General features: G+C 43.0%; 1 protein-coding gene across 1 annotated transcript in view; it reads left to right on the top strand.

The window, feature by feature from the left end:
- The window catches only part of LOC121348867 (c-Maf inducing protein), a 131,592-nt gene that overhangs the window by 40,426 nt on the left and 75,151 nt on the right, over positions 1-16,015 (top strand). The gene's annotated exons all lie outside the window — the stretch shown is intronic.

Genomic DNA, 16,015 nt, shown 5'->3' with positions numbered 1-16,015 from the left:
TCAGTTCCCTAATCACCTTCACTTTTCAGGCCTGCAAATGGTTGAAGTAGCCCAGCTGAGGGGGCAGTGGTAAAGCAGAAATGGGTTAGGTCACTGCTTTGCCCAAGAGAGGGAGTCCATTTTCACTGACTGTAGGTTAAATAAAGAACTTCAAGGTTGGCTTCTCGGCCAGAGGATTATTTTGTGTTGTGCTGGCTGACATAAGCTATGGGAAGGGACCTTACCACATTAATTTTCCAAGCACCAAATTCTCTTTAAAAATAAACCTGATTTGATAGCCCAGTGGATCTCGGTGCTAAGCTTTTTGGCAGGGATGGGGGCTTTGGTTACCTCGTGTACATCCAGTTCTGGCTGCATTAGGACAAATTCATCTGTATGAACTTCATTATAGGTGCATGTTCTTGCCACACTGTTCCTGTAAAGATTATAGATTAACTAGAGTTCTTTGATAACTCCAGTTTATTATTGGGAATTTTTAGAACTAAAGCTTTGCTTGAATTCTCTTCTTAAAAAAAAAAAAAAAAAGAAAAAAAAAGAATAAAAAAAATTAACTAAGGATGACTGGAAGCTGAAACGGGGTTTCTGCTCCTTGCTCTGTCACTTCTCCATTGGTACCCAAATAGCAAGGAAAGATGTGGAACTGCCAAACCACCTACCAGTCTGCTCCAGAAAGACAGGACTCTTCAATTGCATGCTGAAACACCAGGTACATTAAAATGCTCATCTCCTCCCAGCTGCTGGGAAAGGTGTGGTGCAATCTGTGTGTGTGTGAGAAGGCTTCTTGGTTTTTCTTTTCCCCTTCATCAGGTAATATATTAAATTTTGAAGGCAACACTGCAATTAGAGAAGATTAAGTTGTTGATGTCAGATCTGCTTTCAAGGTTGCTGTTCTGTCAAGCCTTGTGTTATGAAAGTAAAATGTAAAGGTGGGTCTGTGACCTTGTATCCCAGGAACATCTCCCTGGGATGTTCAGGCTAAGGGTTTTTCAGGCTAAGGGTTTTTCTCTGGGCTCATGTCAGGCTAAGGGTTTTTCGCTGGGCTGGAGTGGAGAAAAGAAGATTCTGGCAGCCTCTGTAGCTACAACTCATAGTTGCAGACTTACCCTAAAATACCCTATGCAATGCCCAGGACCACCTGCTATGTTATATTAGCCTTTTAGATAAAAAGGTAAAATTTTGCTTTTTAAATCTGAATTTTTCTCCACAAGGTTATTGCCAGACACTGTTAACCAGCTCTACTTCTTTGCAAAAGAGAAATGTACTTGCAGTTTCTGCAGTGGTGATAACTATTACAGAACTCAGGAGGAGTTGCTTCCCACCATTCTTTGGAAACTAATTGCTAATTGTTGCAAACTCCAGTGAGAGTACCTACACAGAGATCAGCAAAGTTTCCCTAAAATGTGGGTCTGACACACATAATACCAGATTTGAGCTCACTGACTTGCTAACATGGATGCTGCATTGCCTTTCCAAGCCTGGTGCCATGTACCACACAATGGTTTATATCACAAACAGGTAAATGATTGGCCAGTAAAAGCACGTTGAGAAGGGAGATTTTTTTTGGTTGCCTTTCCCCAAATGGCTGTTCTGAGCCATTTGGGAAGAATTGGCAGATAATTTGCAGGGTTTAGGCCCCAAATATTCTTCATCAGCCAATAGAAATATCTGCAGTCATGTGGACAGGGATTGTGTGGTGGATCTCTCCCTGGCTGAGTGTCTGTGATGAGGCAATATTATGAAGTTTATTCCACAGAGAAGTGCTTTAATTTATTTTCTAGAAGTGTTCTGAGGTGAAATGGTTTGCCTGGTGGCAGCAAACGTGTGGTGGAAGGAGACCTTGCAGGGGAACATCCAGAGAAAGACAGCTCAATTTATCTGGCTCTCTCACCGTCTTTCACCGAGCTGAGAAATTGGCATCTGTATTATTTGCTTTCAGTGCCAGCACTGGCTGCCAGGAACTGCTGCCTCGCTGGGTAGGGCTCTCTGATGAGTGGAAAAGCAAAGGAGCACAGAAGAGCTGTTAATTACTGCAGATAGACAAATGGGCTTCTGAAGGGCCACCCATGGCCTAGGCACAGCAGTAAAATGTGCTTGGGCAGCGAGTACTTTACCGTGTCTTTGGCCTGATCTAGGTCTACACAAGCAAACCTTTTGGGCTTTTCTGACGCAGTAGTGTACATGTCTGATTGTGCCACCCATCTAGAAGAATGGCCAGAAAGGGGATTAAGGGAACTACAGGCCTGTCAGCCTGATTTTGGTGGTGGGGAAGCTCATGGAGCAGCCCATCCCCAGTGCCTTCACACAGCAGGCACAGGACAGCAGGTGAATGAAGCTGAATCCACTTGGGACTGGTCACTAGTGGTGTTCTCCAGGACTTGGTATTTGGGCCAGGTCTCTTTGGTATTTTTATCCATCATCTGGTTGGGGGAATCAAGTACACACTCAGTAAGCTGGACAGGTGGTGGTAAATCTCCCAATTAACAAGCAAGAGGACAGGAGGAAATAACCTCAAGTTGTGCTAGGGGAGGTTCAGGTTTAAAAAGAGGAAAGATTTTTTTGACTGGAAGAGTTGTCAAGCACTGGAAGAGCCTGCCTAGGGAAATGGCGGAGCCATCATTCCTGGAGGGATTTAAATGATGTGTTGATGTGGCACCTGATGACATGGCTTAGTGGTGGCGTTGGCACTGCTGAGTTAATGGGTTTACTCAATGATCTTGAAGGTCTTTGCCAACCTAAATGATTCTATGATTCTGTCTTCTGAGAACTCTGGGAACTTTTTCCTGGAAACAGGAACAAAAAATTTGTTTTCTGTATTCCAGTGTGTACTGGACTGTGGATGTATTGATAGTCTTTTCAGCACTGTCTGAAATTTCAGTTTTTGAGAGAGAGAGCGGTAAAGAGAACGGACTTGATGTGAATGCTGCAATGTGGTGTGGCATTCTGACATTCTCATAAAATGGTTTTTGATAAAAGTCCAGGCTGATGAAGGTCACAACCTGCGTAATAGATCTCCCAGCAAACTCCTGTCCTGGGACTGTTCAACTCCTCAGTCAGCTACGCTCAAAATGCTGCATTGCTCCCAGTCCAGTCCCCTGCTCCTGCTCTGCTTGCTCCATGTCATACACCATTAACCACTTCAGGGCAGATGGAGATGAATTTGGCCATTGCACTGTGTGCCCATGTCTAGGGGAGGTTCTTGGATTGGCACAAAGGTTGTACATAAGGTACTGGTACCTCTGCTTTGGTGTGTGGATTATGTTTGACTCCAGCAAATGCTGGTGTGAATGATCTGCAAGCAAGGAGTAGGGAAGATAGAAGGGCATGAACAGAAATGCAGTGTTCTCTACAATTGCCAAAGACGATTTGCTCAAGTTTATCAGGAAATTTGGGGATTGTAACTTCTGTTGGTCATTAAAAGAAAGTGTTGGTGTTTTAGAAGTAGGCGTGTTTTGCAGTAAATGTAATGGTAAAATACATTTGCTGTGGGAGAAAAAATAGTTGGAGGCATGCTGAATTGAGTCCTTTGAAGTACAACAAAAGAATGTCCATATTTATACCATTTCCACTAACTTTTATCCAGTTCTGAACATTGGATGAAATATAGTAGAAATAAATCTGGGGAAGAATTACTCACTGTTTCCCAAACACCTGGGGTGTGTGGCCTTTATTATGACGTGCTTTACCCGTACAGGAGTTGGGTGGAGGCTGTAATCATTTTACTGTTTGGTGTGGAACTCTAATATCTAGTAGTTTCTAACAATATTTGACTAAGAGTAATCTGTGCTTTTATGATTGCAAGGATGCAAATAGTGAAGAAAATAGTTTCTTATTTCAGAATCCTTTGTGTACATACATTTGTGCATATATTTATACATTCATATATATATATATATGAGTATATATATGCATGAGTACTTGGCCTGTGTAAATAGGAGAGAAAATTGCTTGCTGAGGTCTAGGCTTATATTCTTGATGTGAATATTCTCGTATGCTCTATTCCCTCATTGTTTTTCTAACAGCTGCCATCCTCTGAAAAGAGAGCACTGGAGCATGAAGGGAGCTGGGAGGAGGGGGGATCTCCCATGCTGTGTGCAAATGTACCATAATTGTTTATGTTCATTTTTGGTTTGGTTGTGAATGCAAATCTTGTAACTCTTCACATCTGTTTTGGGCATTTTCATCCAAGGATGTGACAAAACTTTAATGAATAGCTCCTTTTACAGTTAAGTTTTAATGGCCCGGTTTAATTGAGGGGAAACTGATACTCTGGAAGATAAGCACTGGGAGTGACAGGCGGGTTGGGTGACTCCAGGGCTGGGTTAAGATACTTAGGAGTTGTTTTCAGAGGAGCCGCTGTGACGGGGATTTCGGGAATGTGTAGCCTAGATGGCTGGGTCGTGTTGGCTGAATTGAGCATGAATGTCTAGTCACCAAGAAGTAGTGGGAAATCCCAAAAATGTTTGACTGCAAGAAACTTGGTCATATCTCAAGTATTTGCTAGATCTGAGTGGAACATGGCTCTGTGCATTAAGTACAGAGGAGTCTTTTGCTTTCTTTTTGACTCTTTAGTCTTTGTTTTACAGGATTGAATGAGCAAGGTACTCAATTTAACTGGCTGTTACCACGAGGTAGCTTCCTTATTCTTCTCTACTTCCCTTTTATCCCCATTTTCTTCTTGTACAGGCTGAAAGGTTTTCTGACCAAAGTTGATTTTGGAGTTGTGATGACATTTTGGTTAATTGCAGGCCTTAGAAATCTGATATCCTGAAATGTCTCATCTGTCACCCTTGTTGCTCATTTGATTGTTCTTTGTGCAACATCTTGCTACTCCTATGACACGCAGAATTTGAACTCGTTTATCTTTTGCACAGAAAAGTTAGTAAACATTTTGCTAGAGGCTGACAGCAAGGACAACACCACTAATCTCCAATCAACAACTTTTACCACGGGTTGGGCAGGCAGCAACACCCTTGCTGTGCATTTACTGCCTGGCCCTCAGAGCAGGCACGTGGCCGGTTCCAATCGCACAGCAATAGATTTTTGTTGGAGGCAGCAGCTGTGCTCGAGTGGGAGCCCTGAGATGTCTCTTCCTCCTGGTCTGTCTCTCTCTGCCTTTGTTTGCTCACTGACAGTGCTGACCTTTGGATTGTTTCTCTCATCTTGGCACTGACCTGTTGAGACAGCAGCAATTCATAACACAAGCATCCCAAAAATATAGAGCTAGATGGGAAAGTGTATCACCCATGTCTCAGGCCTGAATTTTTGCTGGGAGAATTGGTGATTTCTTAGGGGATCAGTGGGATTTGAGGGCTCACCTGCCCGTCTCTGTTCAAGGTGCGCTGCAGTGCCTGTTTTCATTGGTGAAGTGAAGGACTTCTTCTTGGTGAGCCTTCTCTTTAGGTTTCTATTTATTTATTTAATTTATCTTCGCTCTGGTGCTCCCCTCTGCAGGTACTTCGTACTTTTAAAAACAGAAGCAAATATGCTGTGTTAGCCACAGCAGATAAAGCAACTGTGTAAATATACAGTGACCACACTTTGGAGCCCCTTTGTTGGAACAGCCACTTTATGAGTGATTCCACTGTTCCTCAGCAACCAGCCTTGGTGCAGGAGTTCTGCTTTTCAGTTCTGCATATGGGCTCACCTTTTTTCTTTCTTGCTCAGCTGGAGAAGAAAATGTGTCTGTGATCTGATTTTTTTCTCCTTTCTCATATAAAAGGATTTCTTTGGGATAACCTTATCAGTGACAGATATTTGTAGATCAGAATTACACAAAAGGGAGGTGCCCATCTTTGTTGTGTTCACCACTGAACATGCTAATTCAGATGTGTGTTGTGATGGTCAGCTGGTTCCTCACTGCAGCTGTAGGCTCACATGCTGGTGCTTCCAAGTTTTGTAGTTTTGCCTTCCAGACTTGCCTTTTTGGTCCAGCAGTAAAGGTCTGGCAGAGACAGGAGTCCTGGGTGTAGGCTCTGCTGTGAGGATTTGCATGAAGGCAAGAAGCCTGTTACTGATACATCCTTTTCCTTGAGTTAAAATCAGTGTTCAGAATATCAGGTAGTTTTCTTAAGTTTTGACTCAGGGTGTGACCACAGGATTCCTGCACCCTCCTCTGATATCCCTCCTGATGCCGTGCCTCTGTCCAAGTCATCCAGTTACTGGCATAAATGGCAGCAGATGAGTGTATCCCTCACCTTGCCCTGAGTCAAGAGGGAGGCATTAAGAGGGACCCTGGTTTGGCTGTGTGTGAAGCAGAGTACCACTTTTATTGCCTGCTGGCTCCTGGGTCCAAGCCACAGTGGGCTGCACCGCAGGCTCCAGCACTCAGGGAAGCTGCTGGGGCAGCGCAGACTTCTTGATGTTGGAGCTCCTCAGAGTAGCTGGTCTTGTGTGGTGCTTTCAGCAGCCTGGTGCCCTTTCATCTCCTCCACAAGGAATGTGGAACTGCACCACAGTTGCACACATGATAATGTGTGGGTTATCGTTGTTTGCAAGAGCTGCAAATTTTTTGTTGTTCTTTCTCATATAAATACTAGCAGATGTAACCAGCAGTCTCCATGAAAGACTGGCATGAGGAAGGGAGCCTTTGCATTTACAACCCATCTAAATATATAAATTCAAATAAACACTTTAACAAGAGGCAGGCCATAAACAGTCTTGGGAGAGTGCTTTGTCCTTTAAAGACTGAGCTTTTTTATTTTCCCCATTTTATTCTCTGACAGATGCCAAACACTCTAAAGTAGGATTTCAGTGATGGCATGTGGAGCTGGTATATATGATTGCTTCTCGAACAGGTTGTTTCTCATTCCCCCAGTGCCAGCCCTTAGGGGAAAACCTTGTTCTGTCATTTTCATTTTAATGTTTTTTTGAAATAGGAGCAAAAAAGAGTGACGTGTAGTCTTAGTTGTAAAACTTTCTGTGGAACAGTCATTACAAAGGGTGTAATTCAGTTACCAGTAGGTAAAGAGTGAGGGACCATTTATATACTTAGAGATATCTAGGGCATACCCAGGCTGACAGATGCAGCAACCTCTAGCAAACCTGAGCCTTCTGCAAAGGGTTCTTTATCCTGTTGTGTTGCAAATGGCACTGGACATCTGGGCTCTTGGGGACAAAACATTTTGGGAAGAGCTCTTGCAGCACCTTGGGGGACCTGTGGGCAAGCCATTTTTTTAACCATCTTAACAATTTGCTCTGTAGGAGGAGGTGATTTGTGTCATGCCTTAGTTTTCCTGAAGAAAGAGTGGGGATGATACCATAACCCATTAGAGTTGCTACCAGGAACATTTGTGTGGATCAGAAGCAAAACAGGCCTTTTCAGTTTCTTCTAGATTTATATATTCTTTGTCCTTCCAGGGAGGGGAAATTAAGTTTGATTTGATTGTTTAAAGTGGTTGGCAGGATTTGCACCTCGTTGCAAATCATAAAATAAATTCCCTTGTGGTTATGTTGCTGCTTCTTACTTAAATGGTCTCTGTGGCCATTTAACCAATAAATTCCAGTAACAGCTGACATATTTGAGATAGAGGAGAAAAAAACAACCCTTAACTTTAAGGCTCCAACAGAGACTTTGCCTTTTCATTTTGAGTTTATCATCTTGATGCAATTGGAGGTCATCCAGACTAGCATTAACCCTTTGGATAGAAGGAAACATGATGCACTTACCTGTGTCCTTTTCCTACTCTTTCATCACGTTGCCAGTCTATAAAATGTCCCTTATCTGTGTTTTCTCTATGTAACACACATGATAAAAAAGCTGTGGCTGGGTGTTGCTTCGCAGTTTGGTGTGTGTATTTCACCCAGTAAATCCAACCAACTGGAATGAAGAATTTCTGAGAAGATTCACTGGGATTTACTTACCTTCTTTCTGTTTTAAATTGTTGTCTAGAAACATAGTTTGTACTATGCCTCAAGTGCTACAACCAGCTTTACAAGAAGATAGTAACATCAGTTTCTGCTCCATTTGTTGTGTCCTGTCCTTCTGGAATCTGGGGAGCTGGGGGGGGGCGGGGAGGAACAGATGGGGAGACCATCTCTTCTGCAGAAGCGTGGGTGAAGCAACATTTGCCTCTGTGAGCGGCCACATTTCTTGGCCACTTCCTGAACAGGAGCTGCCAGTCCCTGTTGTACCTTCCAACGAGCAGACAGAGCCCTCAGAAAACAAACCAGCTCCCTGTGTGCAAAGGTATGCAACAAGGGGAGACCTCAGCTGAGCTGAATCAAACATCAGACCTCCCCAGCTATGCATTGCTTCCCTCATTCCTCTCCCCTCTTCCAGGAAACCAAGGCTGCCTCTGTTTATCCGCACCCTCATCACACAGTCAAGAAGCCCTGGGCTTCAGTTTCCACTTCAAAGGCGGTGTTGGCTGCTGTGTTGGAGATGGAGCCTGATAATTTTGGTTATGAGTGGCTGGTATGTTCCTCCGGCCGGAATTACGGCTGGCGGAGGTGCTCCGCAGGCAGCCTTGCGAGTGAGCTCATTGGCGTGCAGCGAGGGCAGAGGGCTGGAAAAAAGGTTTCCTTGCAGTGCTCTGCCCTTGTGGTGAGACCACCTCTAAGAGATCCCGTGCCAGTCATTTCTGGGTTTCTCCACAGATGCCCTTTGAAAAGGTGCCGGCTGCTGCCGGCTCTGATGGTGGTTTTTGTGCTGTGTCTACTGGGAATTGAAATCAGGGAAACCTGTGGGGTTTGGTTCTGTAAGGAGAGAAAAGAAGAAAATGTGTGTGTTGCATTACACTGCACACCACTGGAAAGCCAATAGATTGTGGATATCTTTCAAGAGAAAGCATTTGGCCTGGTCTAATTGGTGCAACTGTATTTTTAGATGTACAGCAAGGTAGCACTGGAAGAAACCAACAGCTTGGGATTTGAGTTTTGGGGGCTGTGTGCAGTGGCTTGTGCAATAGTACAGCTACTCAGAGGATCTCTTGAAGTGTAACTGTGCTTGCTCATTCAGTGGTCAGAGTACAGGAAGTTCATGTTGGTGTGTGGTGGTTATTTTTTTTAAAGGTTTGGTAAAGTAATAGATACATCATAGGAAATGACGTGGCTTCTAGCTAATCCCTGGATTTGTCCTCTGCTTTCTTCTGAAATGCAGCATTTATTTAAAAAAGCTGTTATGCAGCTATATAAACCAAAGTGCAAATGTATGTCGTACATTTTGGGATCAAACCCACCCTGTCTAATTTTGAACCTTTGAGAAAAGTGATTAGAGTTTTAATTACACTTTCCAGCCATGTAAATTGCAGAGTTAATTGTGTATATCAGCATTGTCTGACCTAGTTCTGCTACCCTGCCTTTCATCTATGGATCTCCAAGTGCCTTGCAAAGAAAATTCCTTCATATGAGGAGATAGGAAACCTGGGACACAGAGAAACAAAGCAAATTCCCAGCCTGACAGTGACTGAACCCCAAAGGGAAGCAAGGGTTTCTGAGTCTCAGTGGGCTAAGTAGTCCTTACCCTTTTGTAGAAGTACCCACCGTTGCTGACTTCTTGCCTGCCCTTGCTCTACATGCTGTGAAACTGCAAACCCATCTATTTCTGGAAGATTTGTCTTGCATTTCTTATCATAACTGAATGAATGTTGTATGTAATTTCCTTCTAAGCCATTCAGATTTTGTTATAATTTGTAGTTCTGGAGATTGCTATTGCATGTAAGTTAGGTTTGTGTTTTCTGTTGGGTTTTGTATTTCCTTTGATGCCTGTGGCAGCTCCCATTTTCTCCAGGGCTGGCAGTAGGATAGTAGGGAAACAGAGAGCAGTCATGTTGCATTTAATTTTTGGCCTTTTTTCCCCAAAATTGATTGGTGAAATAGTGGCTTTGCTGACAAACAGATCTGTGACGTAGGTAAATAATCCCACATATGGTTAGCCAAGGCTTTGCTTGTCTAAGTGGAGGGCGGTTTTTACTATTTTGCAACATGTAAGCTGATCTTTTCTCTGAAATTGAAATCTAAAGGTAGCTTTTTGATAGGGATCAGCGGCAGTTGCACATTGCTCTGAAATGTGTCTGTTTTAGCCCTGATGAAAAATGTTTGCTTATCTGCTTCCAGAATCAGATGTTTCTGTTTATCTACAGAGCTGGAGTATCAACAATACAGACTCCCACTACTACACATCCCATCCCTTGCTCACTGGGGACAGCCTGTGAGGTCAGAGGTGCTTCAACAGTCCTGACCCAGTTTTTCCTTTGGCCTTCATTCTGACTTTGCTCGTGTCAGTCCATGTCGAGCATGGTTGTGCTAGACATTGGTTTACCAGGCTTTTTCATACAGAAGCTTTGCTTTCTATTTGCTGTGTTCCAAGATTTTAGAATAAAGAAATTAAGTGGGATAGACGAGATTTTGAGGCTGAATGACGTTGCTTTCCTTCTGTTCGTTGATAACCAGCTGTCCCTTTGCAAAGCCCCAGTGCTGTGTTCATAACAAGAGCTTTCATATCAAGAGCAGGAGTGTAAATGCTGTCCTCTGGCCTAGGGGACGTGTTCCTCCTGAATTGGTCCACTTGATGTAATTCACAGTGATTCATCCTGCATACTCTTGCTGTGTGAAGCACCCACAGTCAGTAGTGATGGGCACGCTGGTGCTTGGGATGTGCACCTTCTGTGATCCCAGGGTGATGTCTGTGCTTTGTCAAAAGCTGACCCCAGTACAATTTATGGACTGATTGAGCTACATGAACATTGTTTCAACTTAAGACTGGTCAAAACAAGGGGTTCTGCTTGCTGGCATTAGCAGCCTGCAGGAATATTGGCAGTAGTGGTGGGCAGGGCGTGTGTGTGAGCTGGTTGCCCCATGTTCAGGGTAGTGGTGGTATCTGCACTTTGCTACCCTGGCTGTGCTGTGACAGCATCCCAGGAGCCTCTGAGTTATTAGGAAATGTTCTCTTTGCTGGTAAGGAGACAGTGTTAGTTGAGAATCTTGAGCTTGGTTGTGCCTGCAAGGATGTGGAAGGCACAGGCTGAATGGTTGCTTTGTAAAACTGGCACGTAGTGTAAGCTTGTACCATACCACGTTGTAAGTGGTGCTGTCCTTGCTTTTGCCAAGTTAATTTAGGCAGTTTGAGAAAATAAGCTCAGCTGTCGTGTGCTACTTTGTGATAAGGCATCTTATGTGTGAGATGATTTTAGTTTGACAGATCCTTCAAGTTTGGGGCTGTGCCTTTTTTGCTACTCAATAGAAAATGAAGTGAAGCAGCTAGTTCTGTGGCAGCAAATGGGTTTGGGTAATTCTTTTTTTTTTTTGAATTTGACATACTTGGTTTCCTTTAGGCAAAAATAAAAGATACTCTTTGATGACAGAGGGCAGATCCTGAGTATGAGATATTTCAAAATGAGCTAAACAAGAGATTCTGCAGGTAGACAGTGATACATTACCAGGCCTAAGGCATGGCCTAAAGGAAGGTGCATGAAACCTAGAAACCTCCAAGGGCCTTAAAGGTTAAAGCAGCCTGTTAAAATCATCAGAATAGATTTCTGGAAGCTGGGGCAAAGTTGCTGGAAGGACAGTAACATACTGGTCAGCGTAGGAGCTGATGAGCTCCTCTCCCTTGTTGTGCAATTAAAACAATTCTGATTTTTCAGTTTTGATTGCTTGGAAGGTCTGCCTCCCTCCCTGGGACGAGTTGAGCTGCGGATGTCAGTGAGATTACAGAATCCTCTCGTGCATTCACTGCCGTGGTGCTGGCTGGATGACCCTGGTCAGGGAGCACCGCTCGGAGCACGCAGGGTCAGCCTTCATCTCCCCCGCACGGCTGGCCAAAACCAGGCTTTAACACCAAACCTGCACTCGAAGGCTTGCTCTCTGCAGATTTTTCTCTGCTTTCTTAGGGAATAAGGAGCAGAAAGTCCAGTTGCTGACGTCTTTGAGCTTCTGCTGAAGCAATTAGGGAGTGCTCGCGGCGGAGTCCAGCTCTGGAAGGCCGTGTGAGGGAGGAAGCTCTGGGGTTGAGAGTGGTTTCATAATCTTCGGGGGGAAGGCAGAGCGCGTCACTGCGGACAAACGGCTTCAAAAGTCGCGCATCAGGGCGCTGATACAGAGTAGTAAATACAACTCTCCCTCTGCTCTTGGCTGCTTTGTTGGCCAAGGAGCTGATACTGCTGGAATGTGGAGAGTTGGTGGGTGTGTGAAAAGTGCGGGATTTCTCCCCGGAGAGGAACTTGCCTGCAGGGCTGAGCGGTGGCCAGAGTTTTGAGGCTGGGCTGTCAGAGCTCTCTCCTCTCCTGGACCCTTTCTCTGGTTCCCTGGCACCTGAGCTTGCTGAGAAAGTCAAAAACTAAAAGAACACAGTCGCTGCTGTTAACACCCCAAACACAGAGGGTCTCTTTTCCCCAACCAGAGTGTCGACAATATAGGCGTCATCTGTTGTCCAGGCTTTGTCTGACATTCAGTGGATAATAAAAAACTCATCTTTCCTGCAGGAGGAGATGGACTGCAGCCACATAGAGAAACTGACTTCTTTTTGTTATCCCTCTCAACATAAGAACTGGGGAAAAGCGGTTCTTTCTGATGGCACATTGTTATGTATTTGATTATGTTATATGGTCTTTTTTTGGTTATGTGTTCCTTATCTAAGCTTTTTTCTTTGTAGTTTGGAGTCTCCAACATATATCTGTTGTAAGAGCTTACAAAAATTAACATTATGCTGCCTGCTGTCATTGCTTTTGTGACAGCACAAAAAGCTGAGGAATAACATGAATGAAAGTTAGTGAATCAAAGTGGTAAAGACAAGATACTACTCCTAAGAATGATTTGTGTCAGTTGTAAAAAATAATTTTCCCCTCAGGTTGAAAAGGAGAAATAGATGTCAGAATTCAGGGGGGGAAAAAAGCTTTTATTTAACAAAAATAAAGCTACTGTTTAAGTGTTAGTTTTAAATGGGAAGCAAAGCATGAAACCACAGGCAATTTGTGTGTGTGCAGTGTTGCAAAAGACACAAAAGAGACTGCCAAGCACAGCAAATGCGAATTTGAGGGGCGAGTGTTCAGAAAGGGTGTCTAGAAATGCACAGCAAAATCTGAAAAGAATGCTGTGCTTTTCTCCTTGTTCTTTTTAAGCATGCAGAGAGTGGATGTTAAACTCCCCTTGTGTGTATTTAAGGTCACTATCTGTAACTCACACCCTTGTGTACAGGCACATTCTGGTTAGAAGAGGAAGCATTTGCTGGAACACATTCAGAGAGCCCAGATCCTGACTGGGTGTTGCTGAAATTTCTGTGCTGATTTTTAAATAGTTTCTCATCTGCACAAATCAAGTTCTGTCGTTACTTGTCTTTTGACATTGTAGACATCAAACTTCAAAGGCTTTCTTTGACTGCCAGATAAAATATTGGCATCCTCTAATTTCTAATAATCGCTAAAATGAAAGAGTGTTACAGGTTCTGAGCTGGAAGGAGTAAGTCTTGATCATGCTGGAATACAACTGGAATGAGAAATCTCATTTGCTCTTTGAGAATAATTTACAAAGAATTTGAGTAGAGCAGGAAGACTTGAGTTTTCTGTTTTCAGTATTGAAATAGGAACCTGATCCTGCAGACACATAATTTGTTATTTAGCATTATAGAAACGCATTGTTTTCACAAAAGGGGATTAAAACACCGAGAAATAAACCATTTTCAATTCTGCTTCTTCTCACCATATGGTGGTTTTACTCTTAGCTTTCTGTGAATGAGTTATGCACAAATTATAAAGTGCAGTGTTGTAGAATGAGAGCACAAAAGACCTACCATTATGTTTGCCAGATCAGTGCTTTCAGTTTTTCAGTGTTCTTGCCCTATTCAGAAATTTAAGGCTTATGACTTATATTTGAACAGTGGCTGTAGAAAGTTATCCTAGATTTCCTTCTTCCCGTAGTAGAGATATTGTTGCATGTTGTTGATGAACTCTTGCCAGCATCTGAGAAGATGTAATTTCTGATCAGTCTCACTGGGTTTGCAAATTTACTGTTCTGTTTGCTGGAGATTTTGCTAGAAAGAAAAAGAGCAACGATAGCAATTTTTTTATTTGACTGGGGGAGTTTGTGCTTTTTTCAACCTCTGCTTTTACCATTTCTGATGGATGGTGGCAAACTCATCTCTAAATATTGTTTTAGATAAACAGTACTGAAAGAAGAGACTTGTAAAAACTGACAGGTTCACATAGTAAGGTTTCATATTTTGAGAACTGCAGAGCTTTGGTGAGAGCAGCAGAGTGACTGTGTCCCCTCAGCTGTGGTTGCCATTAGCTTTGGGTCCCTGGTGCATTGCGCAGCACTAATTAATACTAAAAAGCAAACAAAACAAAAATAAATGCAAAAAACCTTCTAAGAAAAACCTGTACTATTTCCATAGGGTATTTCTAACAGTTTATAAATAGAGATTTTAGCATGGAGTTAGTTTTGTCTCAGGCACTCCAGTGAACCTGGGTTCTGGGGAGAGAGCAGGACTCCTGTTAACACTGGGAGAGATGACTTCTGCTGCTGCTGTCTGCCAGTTCTGCAATCCCCATTTTAAATTCTGCTAAAACTTGATGTCAACACTTTGGGATCCTGCATTCTCAAAGCTTTTTCTGTTAGAATCAAAACATGAGCATAGGAGAGCCTGTGCCTGGCTGACACTGAATGTTAGCACGATGCGCAGGAGCCTGGCCAGATGAACAAGTTAGATCAGAAGTGCAGTTTTTGCCACATGAATGTCTGTTTTCTGGGCAGTGATCTGTCTGGGTTTGGCTCTGGTGTCATGCTGAAATGCCAGTACTGGAATACAGTACAGAAACCAGGACACCTGATTTGAGTCTTAGCGTTTGATTCACTGAAAGCTGGATTTTCCTGGACTTCATTTGATTGCTCATTGGAAGTGGAGAAGCAAAGACTCAGATTTATAAAATTCTTTGGTCTCATGTATGTTTTTAATGATATTCCTAGAGCATTTTGGAGCCATTCAGAAGAAAAAGGAAGAGATGCAGGAGTATGTACTTCTTATTTTCCATAATGCAGTTGTATATGGCTATACTACATTTACTTGAGTATTTATGTGACTCAGAGGGACATCTTTTAGCCTCTTGAATTCTGTCTGTAGTCTGAATTTACACCTTTGATGCTTTCCTTTGTGGAGAGTATTATACTTGGTTATAGGCCAAGACAAAAGTGGTCATAAAGCATCAACTGAATCATCTCCATCCTCAGCCTGGTTCAGTTTCAGCCTTTTTAAAGACATGCTGATGGTTCAGCTACTGATTTCTGTCTCCAGATAATGTCAGTCCATACTAATGAATGTCATTAATTGATTAAAATGGTTCATGAGATGACTGAGATTTCAGGGAGTCCAAAGTTCAAGTATAATGGCAGAGGAGCTGCTGATCATCTGTGTCTGACTGGGCTGGAGCAATTTCTGGGAATGGTCTGACAACTTGCATCCAAGATTCCTGTAGAACTGTCATTTTGAAGGCATTTTAATTAGATGTTGTGAAGAGCAATTGTGTGATGTGGTTTATTAGGGAGAAAAGTAAATTCCATAAAGCTTTGGTCACTGTGGTTTTCTTTTTTTTCCCTAAAAACCTTCAGCACCTGTGAATTGCAGATGCTCAGAGCAGGTTTGAATGCTGGAAACAGGACCAATAGGATCAAGGGTTGTATTCATCCTGCTGGTGAAATTTTTTGCACCTGTGTATATGCCTTAAACAATTTTTGGCACCAAAAGTGTCATCTTCATCTCTTCTGATCCAATATTTTAATGGTGTGCCATGGCTACTTATGCTTTTGTAATGTTGATGGATAGTTCTTATAGCGTGCCTTGTCAATAGCTCTGTTTATTTGTCGTGGCAGTGTTGCAAGCCTGTGCTACTTCATTCTCAGCAAGGACAATACAGTTGCCATTCTTCTTTGTTCTAGGATGATTTTTTCCTGCTAGGAAAACTGAATGGGTGCAGCATTAGTCAGGGACCGTAGTTTTTAACGCCTGAGAAGAAACATTGTGATTGTCTAGTCTGACGTCTTCAAAACCTCATCCAGCAAGTTTGGCATTGACTTGTAATCTGCAGCT

Source organism: Pyrgilauda ruficollis, unplaced genomic scaffold, assembly GCF_017590135.1.
Source record: "Pyrgilauda ruficollis isolate IOZ18807 unplaced genomic scaffold, ASM1759013v1 scaffold13, whole genome shotgun sequence".
Classification (NCBI taxonomy): domain Eukaryota; kingdom Metazoa; phylum Chordata; class Aves; order Passeriformes; family Passeridae; genus Pyrgilauda; species Pyrgilauda ruficollis.
Note: the sequence above shows the minus strand (reverse complement) of the source record. Positions and strands in the feature narration are given on the sequence as shown.